Here is a 14246-nt window from a genome sequence, read left to right as displayed (position 1 = left end):
TACAACAATGAAATTCAATAAAGGGGAATTTTGTGGAAGGGAAGACTTAGGGTATAAATAAACTGTACCATGAGATTTTTAATAGCGTTTGAGGGTGTCTTACCATCAAGACTCCATTTCACTGATTATTCTTCCTTCTTCCCACCCATAGGTATAGGATCCTGGCAACTATATATGTACCACCTGGTCTATTCCATTGATCACAGCTTATTAGCTAAGCAGCACAGGTCATTCAAAATTGATATACTGTTTGAAGCTGGCATTCATGAGAAAGCACACCTGAGAGCTGTGCTTGTGTAATGGGCAGTAGGGAAATCTAGTCTCTACGTAAAGGTTATCTATAGCCATCTTGAATTAAAGGGAGCTACAGAGGAATCAGGCTGAGGAGCCCCAGAGAGACTGGGAGAATGGTGGCCTTGGTTCCTGGCCCATGTTTAGTTCCTGATTCTGGACTCTCATAAGATCTGTTTCTGAGCCCTTGGATTATGAGGTCCCTCAGGAACCATCTAATAATCTTCCTTATTCTGCTTAAGCAAAGTGACATATAGCCAGTAAAAGAACTAATTGCATAGTAACCATGCCTGGACCACCATTTTAAAAAATTCTAAGCATCAGAAAAACTGCTCATTAGCACCATTTATTTTTCTTTTCCTATCTCCATTTGATCAAACTGTGAAAAGACAAGACTTAATAACAGCACCTTCCTAATAAGAACTAGAGCCTTTTGAAGCAGGTGGTGCCCACCTCTGCCTACAGAATTCCAGCCCAAACAATCTGCCCAGAATTACTGAGAAATCAGTAGAATGTGCTGATGACTCAGCCTGTTAAGTAGGAGGGCTGTTATTGTTATTTTAACTCCTGCCAGAGTATGTGGGCAATTCTCCCTCTTTCTGTCTCTAGTTAACCATGAGAGATCCCTCTTCAAAATCTCACCCCTGGAATAGGTTCTTGCTCAATAAGAGCCAGAGTAGCTTGAGATCTGGATATGACTGCCAGCTGATAGTACAGAATAGGATAGGCTTTTATAATGGAAGCATCTGATATCCTAATTTACCAATAGAATTTATTTTTAGAATGCTTAATCTGCCTTTAAAATTATTCACACAGAGTGCCACGGAGCGGAGTTGAATGCTGATAAAGTAGTAATCAGTGCAAGTCAAAGTATTTATTTTCAGAGAGGATAGTGAAAATACCAGGTTTTCTTTCTCATTTCCTTAAATGTTGGGGTATGTGGTTCTACTGTTTGTCTTTCTCTTGCCAAATGTTCTCAACGACATAAACACTCATCAAGCGCTTCTCCTAGGAATATTATAAAAATAAAACAACAACAACAAAAAATCCCAGCCCGTTTTACAGAAAATTGTCTTAAAGGGTAAACTTTGCTCATCTATAAGTGATGAAAAGATATAAATCTATTCTGAAGATAAAGTAATCTAACCTATGTTAAATGTGGTAAATCTTAGTATTATTATTTAGTTAAAAGACTGCAAGGAATAATAAATATTTCCTGCTCTCCAACTGGCTTTCTCATCCAGCTAATTAGTTCGTGATTTGTCTGTGTGCATTTTTCTTTCTTCTGGTATTATACATTATGGCTTGAAATTATAAATCAGCTAAATAAAGTTTCTCATAGTGCCATAAAATCATGAGTCAAAAACATGAAAGTGCTTTAGCATTGCAGATGTGACGGCGCTCTGTTGAAACAAACCAAAGGAATCCTTAAAAGGGCAATGACTATCACTGTTGTGCATTCAAGGGTACTCTGTGTGCAGAGCATCTACCTGCATTGTTCCATGGTAACCCTTGTATACCTAGTCATCCTTTTAGCAAGTGAGGGTCCATCCACCAGGAGAAGTGGTAGTTCTAGGGGCTAGTAATACAGCTCTGAACATCATAGTCTGCCTCCATGAGAGGAGATCATGTTGAGATGACGTAGGTAGAAGCTGCCAGTATATGTAGGATCTTGTTGGCCATTGTAGGCGTGTGGGCTTTATTTTTGACTATTACAGGCAGTCATTGGTGGATTCTGCATAGCAGAGTCATATCAGTTGATTAAGATGTTTTTAAAAGATAATTCTAACTTCCATGTGAACAACAGACTATAGAAGAACAAGACTGAGTACAGGGGGTTATGATAGTAGTAAACATGAGAGACAGTGGATGTGAATGATAGATGTAGAGATAAGACATGATAAGATCCTGGACAGGCATGAGTTTGGAACTGTAATTATCTACTCTAAGTCTTAAAGAGATTAAATCATGCCTTTAACAGGTGGTGGATGCTGGAAACAAACTTTCAGAGTTGCTAACCACTGCACTGTAATATTTAAGGTTTTCGTGTGAAAAATATCTCGGCTCACTGCAACCTCCGCCTCCTGGGTTCCAGCGACTCTCCTGCCTCAGCCTCCTGAGTAGCTGGGATTACAGATGCCTGCCACCAAGCCTGGCTAATTTTTGTATTTTTAGTAGAGATGGAGGTTTCACCATGTCGGTCAGACTGGTCTCAAACTCCTGACCTTGTGATCTGCCCGCCTCGGCCTCCCAAAGTTCTGGGATTACAGGTGTGTCACCATGTTTGGCCGAAAAATATGTGAATTCTATATAAGTCAGTAAGACTCAAACTTCAAACACATTTAGAACTGCATGTATTAGGATAGAAGTATTCAACTCTAAATTCACGGAATATGAGAATTAGTAATATTAGCAAATGATTGCAAAGATTTTGTCATTTGCAAAACATTTTCAGTCCCATTATCCTATCCAGTTTAACTGAATTGGCATGGCTAGGTAATTTCAAAGGTAATCACCTGGTAAACAGTGTAAGGATATCACAGCAAAATAAAAATGTCTAATTAAATGGTCACGTTTAGTGGTATCACTAAATTAATCTTCGTGGTTTTCAATAGACTGTTTCTCATTTTAGGTACTGTGTCTTCCTTGCTTTCCTAACATTGACCCTCAACTCACATAAAAGGATCCCAATAAATATTAGTGGCATGAATAAAATTTCTATATATGTGACAAACAGATTAGGTTTTTCCAATTTATTTTCTGGTAGGCAGAACAGCTTCAGAGCCTGACAGGGATGAATTTGAATGCAGGCTGTGCAATCATTATATGATCTTGAGTAAGTTACCTGAGGTATTTTGGCCTTATTTTCCTCCTGTGCAAAATGGTAATGCATTTCTGACCTAAGAGACTTATATAAAATCTCATATTTACTCCTATTTGCCCAAAAAGGTTAGTTTTCTCTTCCTCTTTCTACCCCAACTCTAACAAAATAATTTATTTCCCTCAGAAAATAAAAGTTGGGAAAGTCTATGTCTAACAATTTCACTACCATATACTAACATTTCTTTCACCTTAAACAAATTCTAAAATTAGCCATAGTGTTAGAAAAAGATTTGAAAAAAATATTTTCTTTTTTAGTTTTTCCCATTATTTTCTAGGAGAATATGAGCAACTAACACGGGCCAAAGGTATTTCACTTTTAAGTATTTTAAATTCTAAAGGTAGTAATTTATACTATATTTGGGAATAGTAAGTATTTCATGTATAGGGAGATAAAACAGATTCTAATTATTGTGTTATGGCAAAAGAGTGAAAATCATGAGTCCCATTAGATTAGTAAAATCCTTACAAGCCAAATAAAAAAGTGTTTTTCTAGTTGAAAAAAATAAAACATAAGCAGGATTGGCATGGTATTATATATTAAAAACTTTGAATTCCTTATAATAATTCCCAAATAAGCTTGGCAAGCCATGCTTAAACAATTTTAACATTAAAACTTTAAAATGCTGAAAGTTATTTAGACATAATAAATAATAATACTAATCACCAGAAGATTAAAGCATTAAAATGAGTCAACTTTATAACAGAAGGTATCAACCAGATCTTCATCCCTCAATATGAAAGAATCTCTACATATAATATTGGGTAAAGATGAGCTGCAAAAGAATATCTACAGTGTGATGCCCTTTATGTAAACCTTTAAAATGTTAATAATTGTTTGACATTTGTTTCTTACACATGTCTTAGCAGTGTTAGAACACACACAGGAAGATTATATTATCTTTAGGGTTTTGACATCTCTGGAAGAATGGAAGAAACTAAAAAGGAAGCAAGAAGAGCTTTGATGACTTCTGTCATGGTTTATTTCTTTAGACAAGATTTTAATATAGCTGAATGTTAGCATTTGTTTAATCTGTGCAGTGGATACTTAGGTATTTGCTGTAATAAATGTACTTTTTTGAGACAGTCTTGCACTGTCACCTGGACTGGAGTACAATGGTGTGATCTCGGCCACTGCAACCTCCCCCTCTCAGGTTCAAGAGATTCTCCTGCCTCAGCTTCCCCAGTAGCTGGGATTACAGGTGTGTGCCACCACACCTGGCTAATTTTTTGTATTTTTAGTAGAGACGGGGTTTCATTATGTTGGCCAGGCTGGTCTCGAACTCCTGACCTTGTGATCTGCCCACCTAGGCCTTCCAAAGTGCTGGGATTACAGGTGTGAGCCACCACACCCAGACTATAATTGTTTTTTATATTTTGCTTTAAACATCTTATAAATTTTCTTGCTTAAAAACAAATAATAAAAGCAAGAAAGTGAATACTGCTGAGGCCAATTTAAGATTATATATTCAGTACTTCTAATTTTAAAAAACTAAATTGGAATATATTTCCTAGAATAAGAAATCATTCATTTATAATCTTTCCATAATTTTATTATGCTTTTATCATAGGAATTTTGGGTTTAAAGAAAGATGTAAAATAAAGGAAAATATTGCTTCTGCTTGTAATAGAGCTAAAGTGTATATATTCCTTTATTTACTCATGCAAAAATTTTGTGAGGAACGAATGCAAACATAAAAGTTTACCTGCTATGCATTTACAGCTTGTTCAGTAAATGCACTGTTATTTTTGTTCTGTAAATTTTGATAAAAACTATTCAAAATGTAGGAAAGTCTGATTGCTAGACACTTCTACCACAACAAGAAACTATTCTCCTAATAACAGCTGGGGCTGGTGTTCTTTCCAGTGCCTGCTTCCAGAGCCATGTATGCAATCTCAGGTGAGTCCCTACATCCACCTGCCTCTCTCTCTGCCTCATGACCCTAATCTATAAAATGGGGATGATCCCCATATCTACCTCATAGAGCTGTTGTAAGAAATAAATGAATTGATTTATGCAAATTAAGTCATGTAGGCCCATGCTTGGCATGTAACAGGTACTGAGGAAATACCATTGGCATTGTTAACCAAGGCAGGAGAGACAGGCTGAATTCAATCCTGATTTCAGAGAAACAGCTTGTCATTCTCTTACTATTAAGTCAGCTCAACACTACGAAGTGCTGTTTTAATAATACTGAATTTATTAGCTATAACTATTAAAATATTAGAAATAACTATTTATAAGTTATTTTTCCAAAACTAAAATGAATTGTTACTTATTTAAAGATTTTAAAAAACAAAAGGTTAGCAAAGAGTTATTTTTCACAATTGTGGGTAACTCAGAGTAGAGAGAGTCTTACCTATTCAAGGAAGTGGTAAAATATAAAGTTCGTTATGTCGTGTTCTCAAAGGGTTGATAATATTTTCTGGCTTCTTTCTGTTAAAAAAGTAGAAAATTAATAGTTTAATCCCCGATCCATGTACATTAATCACGTCAAGTAGCTCAGCAACAGAATTCATCTTGTGGCTTTCTCTTTTTGTATTTCGCAACTATGAGACCATGAGATGGATATCATCATGGTTCTTTATAGTGGTCAGACACTGAGCATTTGTCACTGGCTGGGAACTATCACAGATAGAATAGAGCAGTGAAAATGCTAACTGCTGCATGCTTTTTCTCACTTTGAGATCCACTCCAATGGCACTTTATAGGTATTACATCGAAGGAAGAATAAATTTTTAAATTGTCTTCAGCTAATAAATAGCAATCATATTTTCTCCCAAGAGAATACATTCATTCTAGTAAATCATTAATTATATCCAGTAATCTTTAAAGGACTGGGCCTCTAGCCCAGTCTGCATTGATTCTCTCCAGCACAGGATGGAAAGCAATTTTTTAACAACTCATTAAATTTTCTCCATGGAGTACTAAACTTATTTTGACATTCAGAATCCTAAATGTCATTCTGGATTAGTAGTTTTGCTTAGGAACTCCACCTATAACAATACAGAATATTTCTTACTGAAGTGGTACGTAGAAATAAACAATTACTAGAAAGCAGGAGGCTTGTTTTCTACTTCATAAGCCATTCAGGTGTAACCATCTTCATCTATAAAGAGGACTACAAAGGATGCAGAATACCTAAGGGATTGCAGAGCTGAGGACCATTTTAAAGTCCAGTTCTCTTACACTGGGTATCTAAATCTAAGTATCTCCATGCATTTTGTCAGGACCTATGTGATTTTACTCCTGGTAGAGTAGACCCCATCATATCTTCCAGGAAGATGTTGCTCTGCAGGTAAGGAACCCAGACTCAAACTCTGGTACCTATTAACTCTTCTTTAAGACACAGTAGGAAATGCAAGTTGGAAAGATGCGGGTGGCTCAGTTCTTCTGTATGAACCTCTAAGGACCAATGTGTATATGGATATGAGCAGATACAAGTTTGATTCAAAAGCAGAAACTATGGTCTGGGCCAGATGCTGTGTATTAAGTGCTTTTACACATGTTAGCTGATCTAATCTGTACACATTTACACACAATGTGCAGCAGCAAACAAGTCCTATTAGTACCTATTAAAGTTAGAAAGTCTTAACATTTAAATAAACATTTAAAAATGTCTGCAGGAAAGAAGAAACATGGTAGAATTCTCCATTTCCTGTAATAATTTGATAATTATTTTAAAAAGAAAGGTTTGACTGTCCAAATCTTTGCACACAGCTTTTTTTTTCTTTAGTCCAGCTCAGTGGTTCTCACATATGGAATATATACAACAGTATAATACACAGTTCTATACACAATAACTTAAGACTAGAGAAGTTTTAAGGATAATTTTGATTATAAGCAAATTAAACCTTCTAGGTTGGTTTCAGAACTAAAGTGGAATGGTAGGTCAGCTCTGGAGCTTATTTGGATAGAAAGAGTCTTTGTGTACTTAACAAATGAATGCTGGATAGAATATAAGATTTTATTTTCTCTTGAAATTATATATTTTTCTTAAATTTCTTAAAGTGCCTGTTTTTTGTGCTTCATCTGCATGATTTCTAAGTAAGCACACATGCATACAGATAAGTGTGTGAGTACACATTCTATATGTATGTCTTTCACCCTAGTAAAAATAAGAAAAAATGAATTTTATAAAATATGAATCAGTAAACTATGGTCCATGGGCCAGAACCATCCTGCTGCTGCCTTTTATTAAAAATACAGTGCTTTTGGCACATAGCCACTCCCACGCACTTCCACCTTGTATATGGCTGCTTTCATGCCATAATGCCAGACTTGAATGGTTCTGACAGGCTACATGGCCTGCAAAGCTCAAAACGTTTACTCTCTGGCCATTTACAGAAAATATTTAACTTATCTTTTATCAAAGAGCATGTTCATTATTTAAGTAATATTAAAAACAACACTAAAAAAATTCTGTCTTTGATGATGAGCATTTTTTCATGTGTCTGTTGGCTGTATGAATGTCTTCCTTTGAGAAGTGTCTGTTCATATCCTTTGCCCACTTTTTGTATAATAATAAATAAAAATTCTTTCAGTCTTTCCAAAAATTAACTCAGTAGTTATATATGAAGAAAAGTGAAATTCTAACCCTAAATACTTGAAAGCTTATTTCATCCCAAAAGAATTGAGGAAATTATTGGCCAAAGGATGAGATGATTATTAAAAAATTCAGGGTACCCAGTACCTATCAGTCATAAAATAATGCCCCATTTTCTTTTTCTTTTCTTTTTTCTTTTTTTTTTTGTTTTTTAAGGCAGTGCAGACCCAAAGAGTGAGCAGCAGCAAGATCTATTGCGAAGAGCGGAAGAATGAAGCTTCCACAGCGTGGAAGGGGACCCGAGCAGGTTGCCCAGAATACCCCATTTTCATATAATCTTGACTTTTATGAGGTTTTGTTTATTTAAAAAAAAATAGAAGTAATTACAATTTTCCAGGCTTTATGGGATAGAGATACATGCTATCTAGGATTTATTTTTAAAGAGCAACTTATGGTCTATTCCACAAGGCATATAAAGTTTTAAATTAACACAGGATAGTTAGAAGTGATCATTTTTACCCATATAAATAGCATTAAATTACTTTAACATTAATTTTTTTTACAACATTAACAACAGAGTTTTAGCATTAGATACATTATATACTTAAATGATTCTGACAGACTATATGGCCTGCAAAGCTCAAAACATAATACTAACAAACATTTATACAGAATTTATTGTGTGCCAGACAATGATTCGAGCACTTCATATATATTAAGTCATTTATTCCTCACTATTGTCCTCTATTATCATCCCCACTTTAAAGATGAGAAAACAGGCTAAGAGGGTTTAAGTGTCCTTGCCAGCATCACAAGGCTGGAAAGTGCCCAAATCTTTTAGTTACATACCAACTCCACAGACACTGAGAATTGGTTTTGCATTTTCAACTCTGGCTAGAGATATTTTTGAGCATAAGGGCTTGTGGCTTCTCTGAGGAGTGATATGTCACTGATGGCAACTTTTAATTTACTAGAAGTACCTACAAAGTACTTTTATTATTCAGCATATTCAGCTTCTTGAACAAATTGTAGTACACTCAGCCACAGTTCTGCCTCTCATTTGATCATTCCATTACTTCTATCAGGTTTGATTATGCTACCTTCTAGAACCTTTTAGAGTCAGATATGAACACTGTTGAGAATCATGACTTACAACACATGACAAAGCCAACTGGTTAACAATTATATTTAAGAGGTAGCCTACACGAGGCAGAGAATAGGATGTACACTGCACACTGGCATCACAAAGTAACCTGAGTAAATCACTTAATGAGGAATCCAAAATACTTGTTCAGCTATAAACTAAGTCAGCTTTTATCAGCTGGTTACTCTGTAAGATAAGACATGCATGCAATGTGCTTAGGCTGCATATATGTTTGGCTGTTGCCATATTTATGTCCAAGTTATTTGCTACCTACAGCATTGAGGCTATAATGATAAATTCATACAGATTTTCAGTCTCCTGGAGAAAATATTGCCATGGTGTGGTTTTCTCAACTGATGTAAGAACTCAGGTTTTATTAAACAACAAAGTCATCAAGATAAAATCTTCCCGGGATTGTTGAGTCAGAATATACTCTTTAGTTTCCTTTGAAACACATTCTCACACAAGTATCATTTAGTTTTTAAACCTCATGTTTGATAGACTTTGTCAGATAAGCAAAACATCAGCTGGGCATGGTGGCTGATGCCTGTAATCCTAGCACGTTGGGAGGCTGAGGCTCAGCTCACTACAACCTCCGCCTCCAGGGTTCAAGCGATTCTCATGCCTCAGCCCCCTGAGTAGCTGAGATTACAGGCATGCGCCACCATGCCCGGCTAAATTTTGTATTTCTAGTTGAGATGGGGTTTCACCATGTTGGTCAGGCTGGTCTTGAACTCCTGATCTCAGGTGATCTACCCACCTCGGCCTCCCAAGGTGCTGGGATTACAGGTGTGAGCCACCACGCCTGGCCTCCGAATAGTATTTCTACAGGCTAAGCTTAACCTCAATGACTAACATTAGCCTATTCAGTCAATTCTCAAATAAACAACAATAACAATGTACTCTACCTCCACTATCAATCTGACCTACCAAGATTTTGAGCAATTCATGTAATTTAGTGCACTCATCCAGGATCACAAGATTTTAGCTATTAAAGACTGAGTGTCCAAAACAGTTAGGAAAATATCCATTATCCAAGCAGTCTTTTAAATAGTGGAACAGACGCCAACATAAAATCATTTAGTCTAACATGCTACTAAACCATTTCTATTCCCTAATGTGCTTATTATAGAATTAGTTATCTACTTATTTGTGAGTAGAAGGAAGTCATGGTGTCCAAAAGGCACTGATAGTTGAAAATATCAGAGAATGATCTTTCTTTCTTGGAGCTTTTGTCAAAGTTCCTTTTAAGAGAAACTTATGTTTCTTGCAAAGGAAGCTTGTTTCAAAATATAACTTGAAAAAATTAAGAGCTGTTAGCAAATCCCTACGCAAATAACATATGGTCTTCAGTGGAGCAGAGAACTTGGGTAAGGTAGACAGTACAAATTACCTCCTTTCATCTCTAAACACAGAAGCTCCAGGCTATTGTAGAGGACTAACAGGCTGGGTTAAGCTGATTTAGTAGAAATGATCTAGTCTTGTCTGAAGCATCTCAACATAATTCAAGGCAGTAAAAATAGTATACAAGTAGGTGAAGGATAAACAATTAGATTAGTCAGAAAAGTAAGGCTTAAGCCCCTTTACACAATAAAGGTTATAACCTGTTTACACAAATCCTGATGTGAGTAGGGAGACTCTCCAGGCCACTTCTCTCTCATGCAGTGACGGAGTTATCTAGGTACATCCTTCTTGTGGCTCAACTCACAGCCTTCAGGATTACAGCAGCAGCAAAAGAAGACATCTGCAGGGCTGAGCACAGGCTCTTAAATGCCTTAATGAGAAAGTGACACACATCACTTCCTCCTGCAGCCCACTGGGCTGAACATGTTGCTTAAATGCAAGGGGTGGAGAAACATGGGGGATAAATGGATATCTGATATCTGGTGAGCAATAAATATCTTCATCTCAAGGATGCTTGGTGATATCAGCTTAAAACTTATTTTGCTAAATTGTTAGTATATGCTGACTCTGATTAAATATATATACATATAAATACATATTTTATTTTATAAATAAGATACAATTTGGCACTGCAATATAGGGAATGTTGAGCAGCAATGGGGCACATGTGTCAGTATTTTTGCTTATTTATATACTACACTTCTGTTTTCTGCTCAGCATCAGAATATAGCTGAAGAAATGTAACACTCCTTGACAGAAAGCCATCTGTTCATTTGTCTCTAAGTTGCATACAAAACATCAACCTTTTATTTATTATTTATTCCATTAACAGATAAAATTATATATATTTATCATGTATAATATGATGCTTTTAAATATGTACACATTGTAAAATGGCTAAATCAAGCTTGATATCATATGCATTACCTCACATAGTTGTCTTTTTTTTTGTGGTGAGAACATTTAGAGTCAATTCTGTTAGCATTTTGCAAGAATACAATATATTGTTATTAACTACAGTCACCATATTCTATAATAGATCTCTTGAATGTACTTCCCCTACCAAACAGAAACTTTGTTACCTTTGAGCAACATCTCCCCAACATACCCCCAACATCACTGCCACAGCTCCTGATAACCACCATTCTACTCTCTACATCTATGAGATCAACATTTAAAGATTTCACATACAAGTAAGACCATGAGGAATTTGTCTTTCTGTGTCTGTCTTATTTCATGTAATATAATGTCCTCCAGGTTTATCCAAGTAGTTGCAAATCTATTTCTTTGTTGTGGCTGAATTATATTTCATTATGTATATATCCCATATTTGCTTGATCCATTCATTAGTTGATGGACACAGGTTGATTCCATATCTTGGCTATTGTGAATCATATTGCAATCAACATAGGAATGCAGATATGTCTCTGACATTTGATTTCAGTTTCTTTGGATATATTCCAGTAGTGGATATCTGATTTTTAATTTTTTGAAGAACCACCATACTGTTCTCCATAATGGCTGTGCTAATTTATATTCCTATCAACAGTGAGCAAGTGTCTCCTTTTCTCCACATCCTCTCCTACACTTACATACTGTCTTTTTGATAATAGCCATTCGAACAGAACACCAATCTTTAAAAAATGGCAGAACAAATTAATACAAGTACGCAGGTTCATGTGGTAGAAGGAGAAAAAAATTGAAGAGCGGCTCCAAGAAAACTGAGCAGGTTCACATGTTGTCATAAGACTCATCTTGCTGGGATACCACTTAGTGATTTATTAGTAGCTTTCATGGTCAAAACTTTTTTTTTGAAATGAAAAAATCTGAATTTTTCAGTTTAGCCTCAAGGACTTTTGTACTGTAACTACAATGTATTCATCCTGAACTTTCTACTGTTATAAACCCTCACATTTTCTTAGACTAGTTCTTTTGCAGACCTATTAATTCCATCTTTTTATTTCTCTCCTCTCCTGCAAAGTCCTCTTCTTTCTCCTTCTCTCTGCCTGTCTCCCCTGCTCCCTTTGTCTCTTCCTTCCTCTAGATTTTTCAATTCCTCATTCAATTGAAGTGTTCTCCATGAACTCTTCGATTCCCCAACCACTCCAGGAGTGTTTCTGTTCACTCATGTATGGTTCTTGTTTCTTACATTCATTTGATATTCATGTAAACTATCATATATAGTTAATTAAGGCTTATTGAAATTGAAAGAAATTCATGATCCGGACCTTTTTTCTGCTTTATTTCAATTCTAAAAGCCATTAGTATCTATTAAATATATAAACTACTTTTTCATAATGTTTTGAATTTAAAATAAAAACATATGCAAGATAAAAAATGTTAAACCATATACGTACACAATAGACTTCAAACAATGCTGCTAAAGTGTCTCTGAAGAGTTATTAATTTATACCCTTTATGGACTGTATTGTATCCTCCCCCACCCCCAACATTCACATATTGAAGTCCTTACTGCTAATGTGATTATATTCAGAGATAAGGGCTTTAGGGAGGTGATTTAGGTTAGATGAGGTCATAATGGTAGGGCCCTAATCCAACAGGACTGAGTCCTTATAAGAAGAGGAGGAGACACCAGATCTCCTTTTCTCTCCATGAGCACAAAGAAGAAAGAGTCTCTCCTTGACCAAACTTTAGCTAGGCTTCTCTGAGCCCTCTTCTTAACTAGAAGACTTGACTTTGACTCCTTTGGATTCTTGGAGCAAGAATCTAAAATCAGTTTAGAGTGAATCCCCCACCTTTGACATTTGATCATGCTGGATATCTGATTGAGTTTCTTATCCCCCAGCTTTGATGTGTGTCTTTGGTCTGCCTTCAGCAAGAATCTGATTAGGTAGGTTTGGTAAGAATCAACCTATACTTGATGTCTCTTGGTAATTTTTCAACCATAACTCTGCTCATTGGCTAACGTTGGGGCTCAGAAAACAATAACCCAAAATGATGGCCTAGGAAGCAGTTTCTTTCTGATCTTCTCCTGTCCTTTTGTCTGTCTCTAGGCCTCATTCTTCTCCAACACACGCCATAGAAACTAGAATCCCTGTTCCTTAAGGTGGGTCACAGAAACCAGAGCCCTCTTTTCCCAAAGTCAGCCATAAAACCTAAAAATATCATTATGACTCCCGACACTGTATCCCCCTTCCCACCTTTCTGTGTAATAATTTGCCATAAGTAAATGCTTTGATCTACCTTGTTTAATGGAAGGAAGGAATGTTGCACAGAGGCCATGAAGCATCTGAACAGACAGGTCTTGCTGGGTCCCCCCGCCTAGTCTATTATTATGAGATAATATCCTTTTTGTCCAATCATATTGCTACATGGCTGCCCATGCTTCATTGAACCTAAGCCCCCCAGTCTGTGGTGTTCTTTATGGCAGGCTGGGCAGACTAATACATACCCATCCCACTGTCTATTTTCACACACTATCACTAACAATGCATACTATGTATTTGTTTAATGTCTGCCCCACTCCACCCCAACTAACGTGTATACTCTAGAAAGACAGTGCATGTTTTCTTATTACACTACACCCCGTTTGGTAGCAAATACTTGTTCAGTAACTATTCAACCAATGAATGAACAGTTGAAAGATGCATTGCAAAACATGGAAAGGTGTGCTCAGTACTGGTTAACTTTGTGTAGATGAGCTCCTCTGTTATAAGCAATGAAATCTTCTTATACCCTGCTTAATGCTTCCCTGATTTGTAAGTGGGTTAGTAAAGGTCTAATGAATGAGTTAATGAATGATGTAGTTTATTTTCCTAACCATTCTGACTAGGAATTAATCAAATTTGGTCTTTGAAGTAAAAAGAACTCAAACTTTACATATAGAAGCTGAACTTGAACACTTACTGGCTGTGTAATATTGGGCAAGTCTAACTTTTTGGATCATCACTGTTAGCAATAAAATTGATGTAGGATTTTTCTTCTTGATCACTTTGCAAGCTGGGGACCCCAGGCCAGTG

At 36.2% G+C, this 14246-nt stretch overlaps 1 protein-coding gene across 23 annotated transcripts in view; it reads right to left on the bottom strand.

The window, feature by feature from the left end:
• Positions 1 to 14246, bottom strand: part of MAP2 (microtubule associated protein 2) — a 306179-nt gene that overhangs the window by 102813 nt on the left and 189120 nt on the right. For 22 of the 23 annotated variants that reach the window (XM_009182940.4, XM_009182939.4, XM_009182943.4 and 19 more), the window contains one exon: positions 5532 to 5608. The gene's annotated coding sequence lies outside the window, so the exon portion shown is untranslated. Of the gene's footprint in view, positions 1 to 5531; positions 5609 to 13470; positions 13531 to 14246 lie in introns of those variants that run through there. The other variant, XM_009182945.4, reaches the window with a different exon arrangement.

Source organism: Papio anubis, chromosome 10, assembly GCF_008728515.1.
Source record: "Papio anubis isolate 15944 chromosome 10, Panubis1.0, whole genome shotgun sequence".
Taxonomy (NCBI): Eukaryota; Metazoa; Chordata; class Mammalia; order Primates; family Cercopithecidae; genus Papio; species Papio anubis.
Note: the sequence above shows the minus strand (reverse complement) of the source record. Positions and strands in the feature narration are given on the sequence as shown.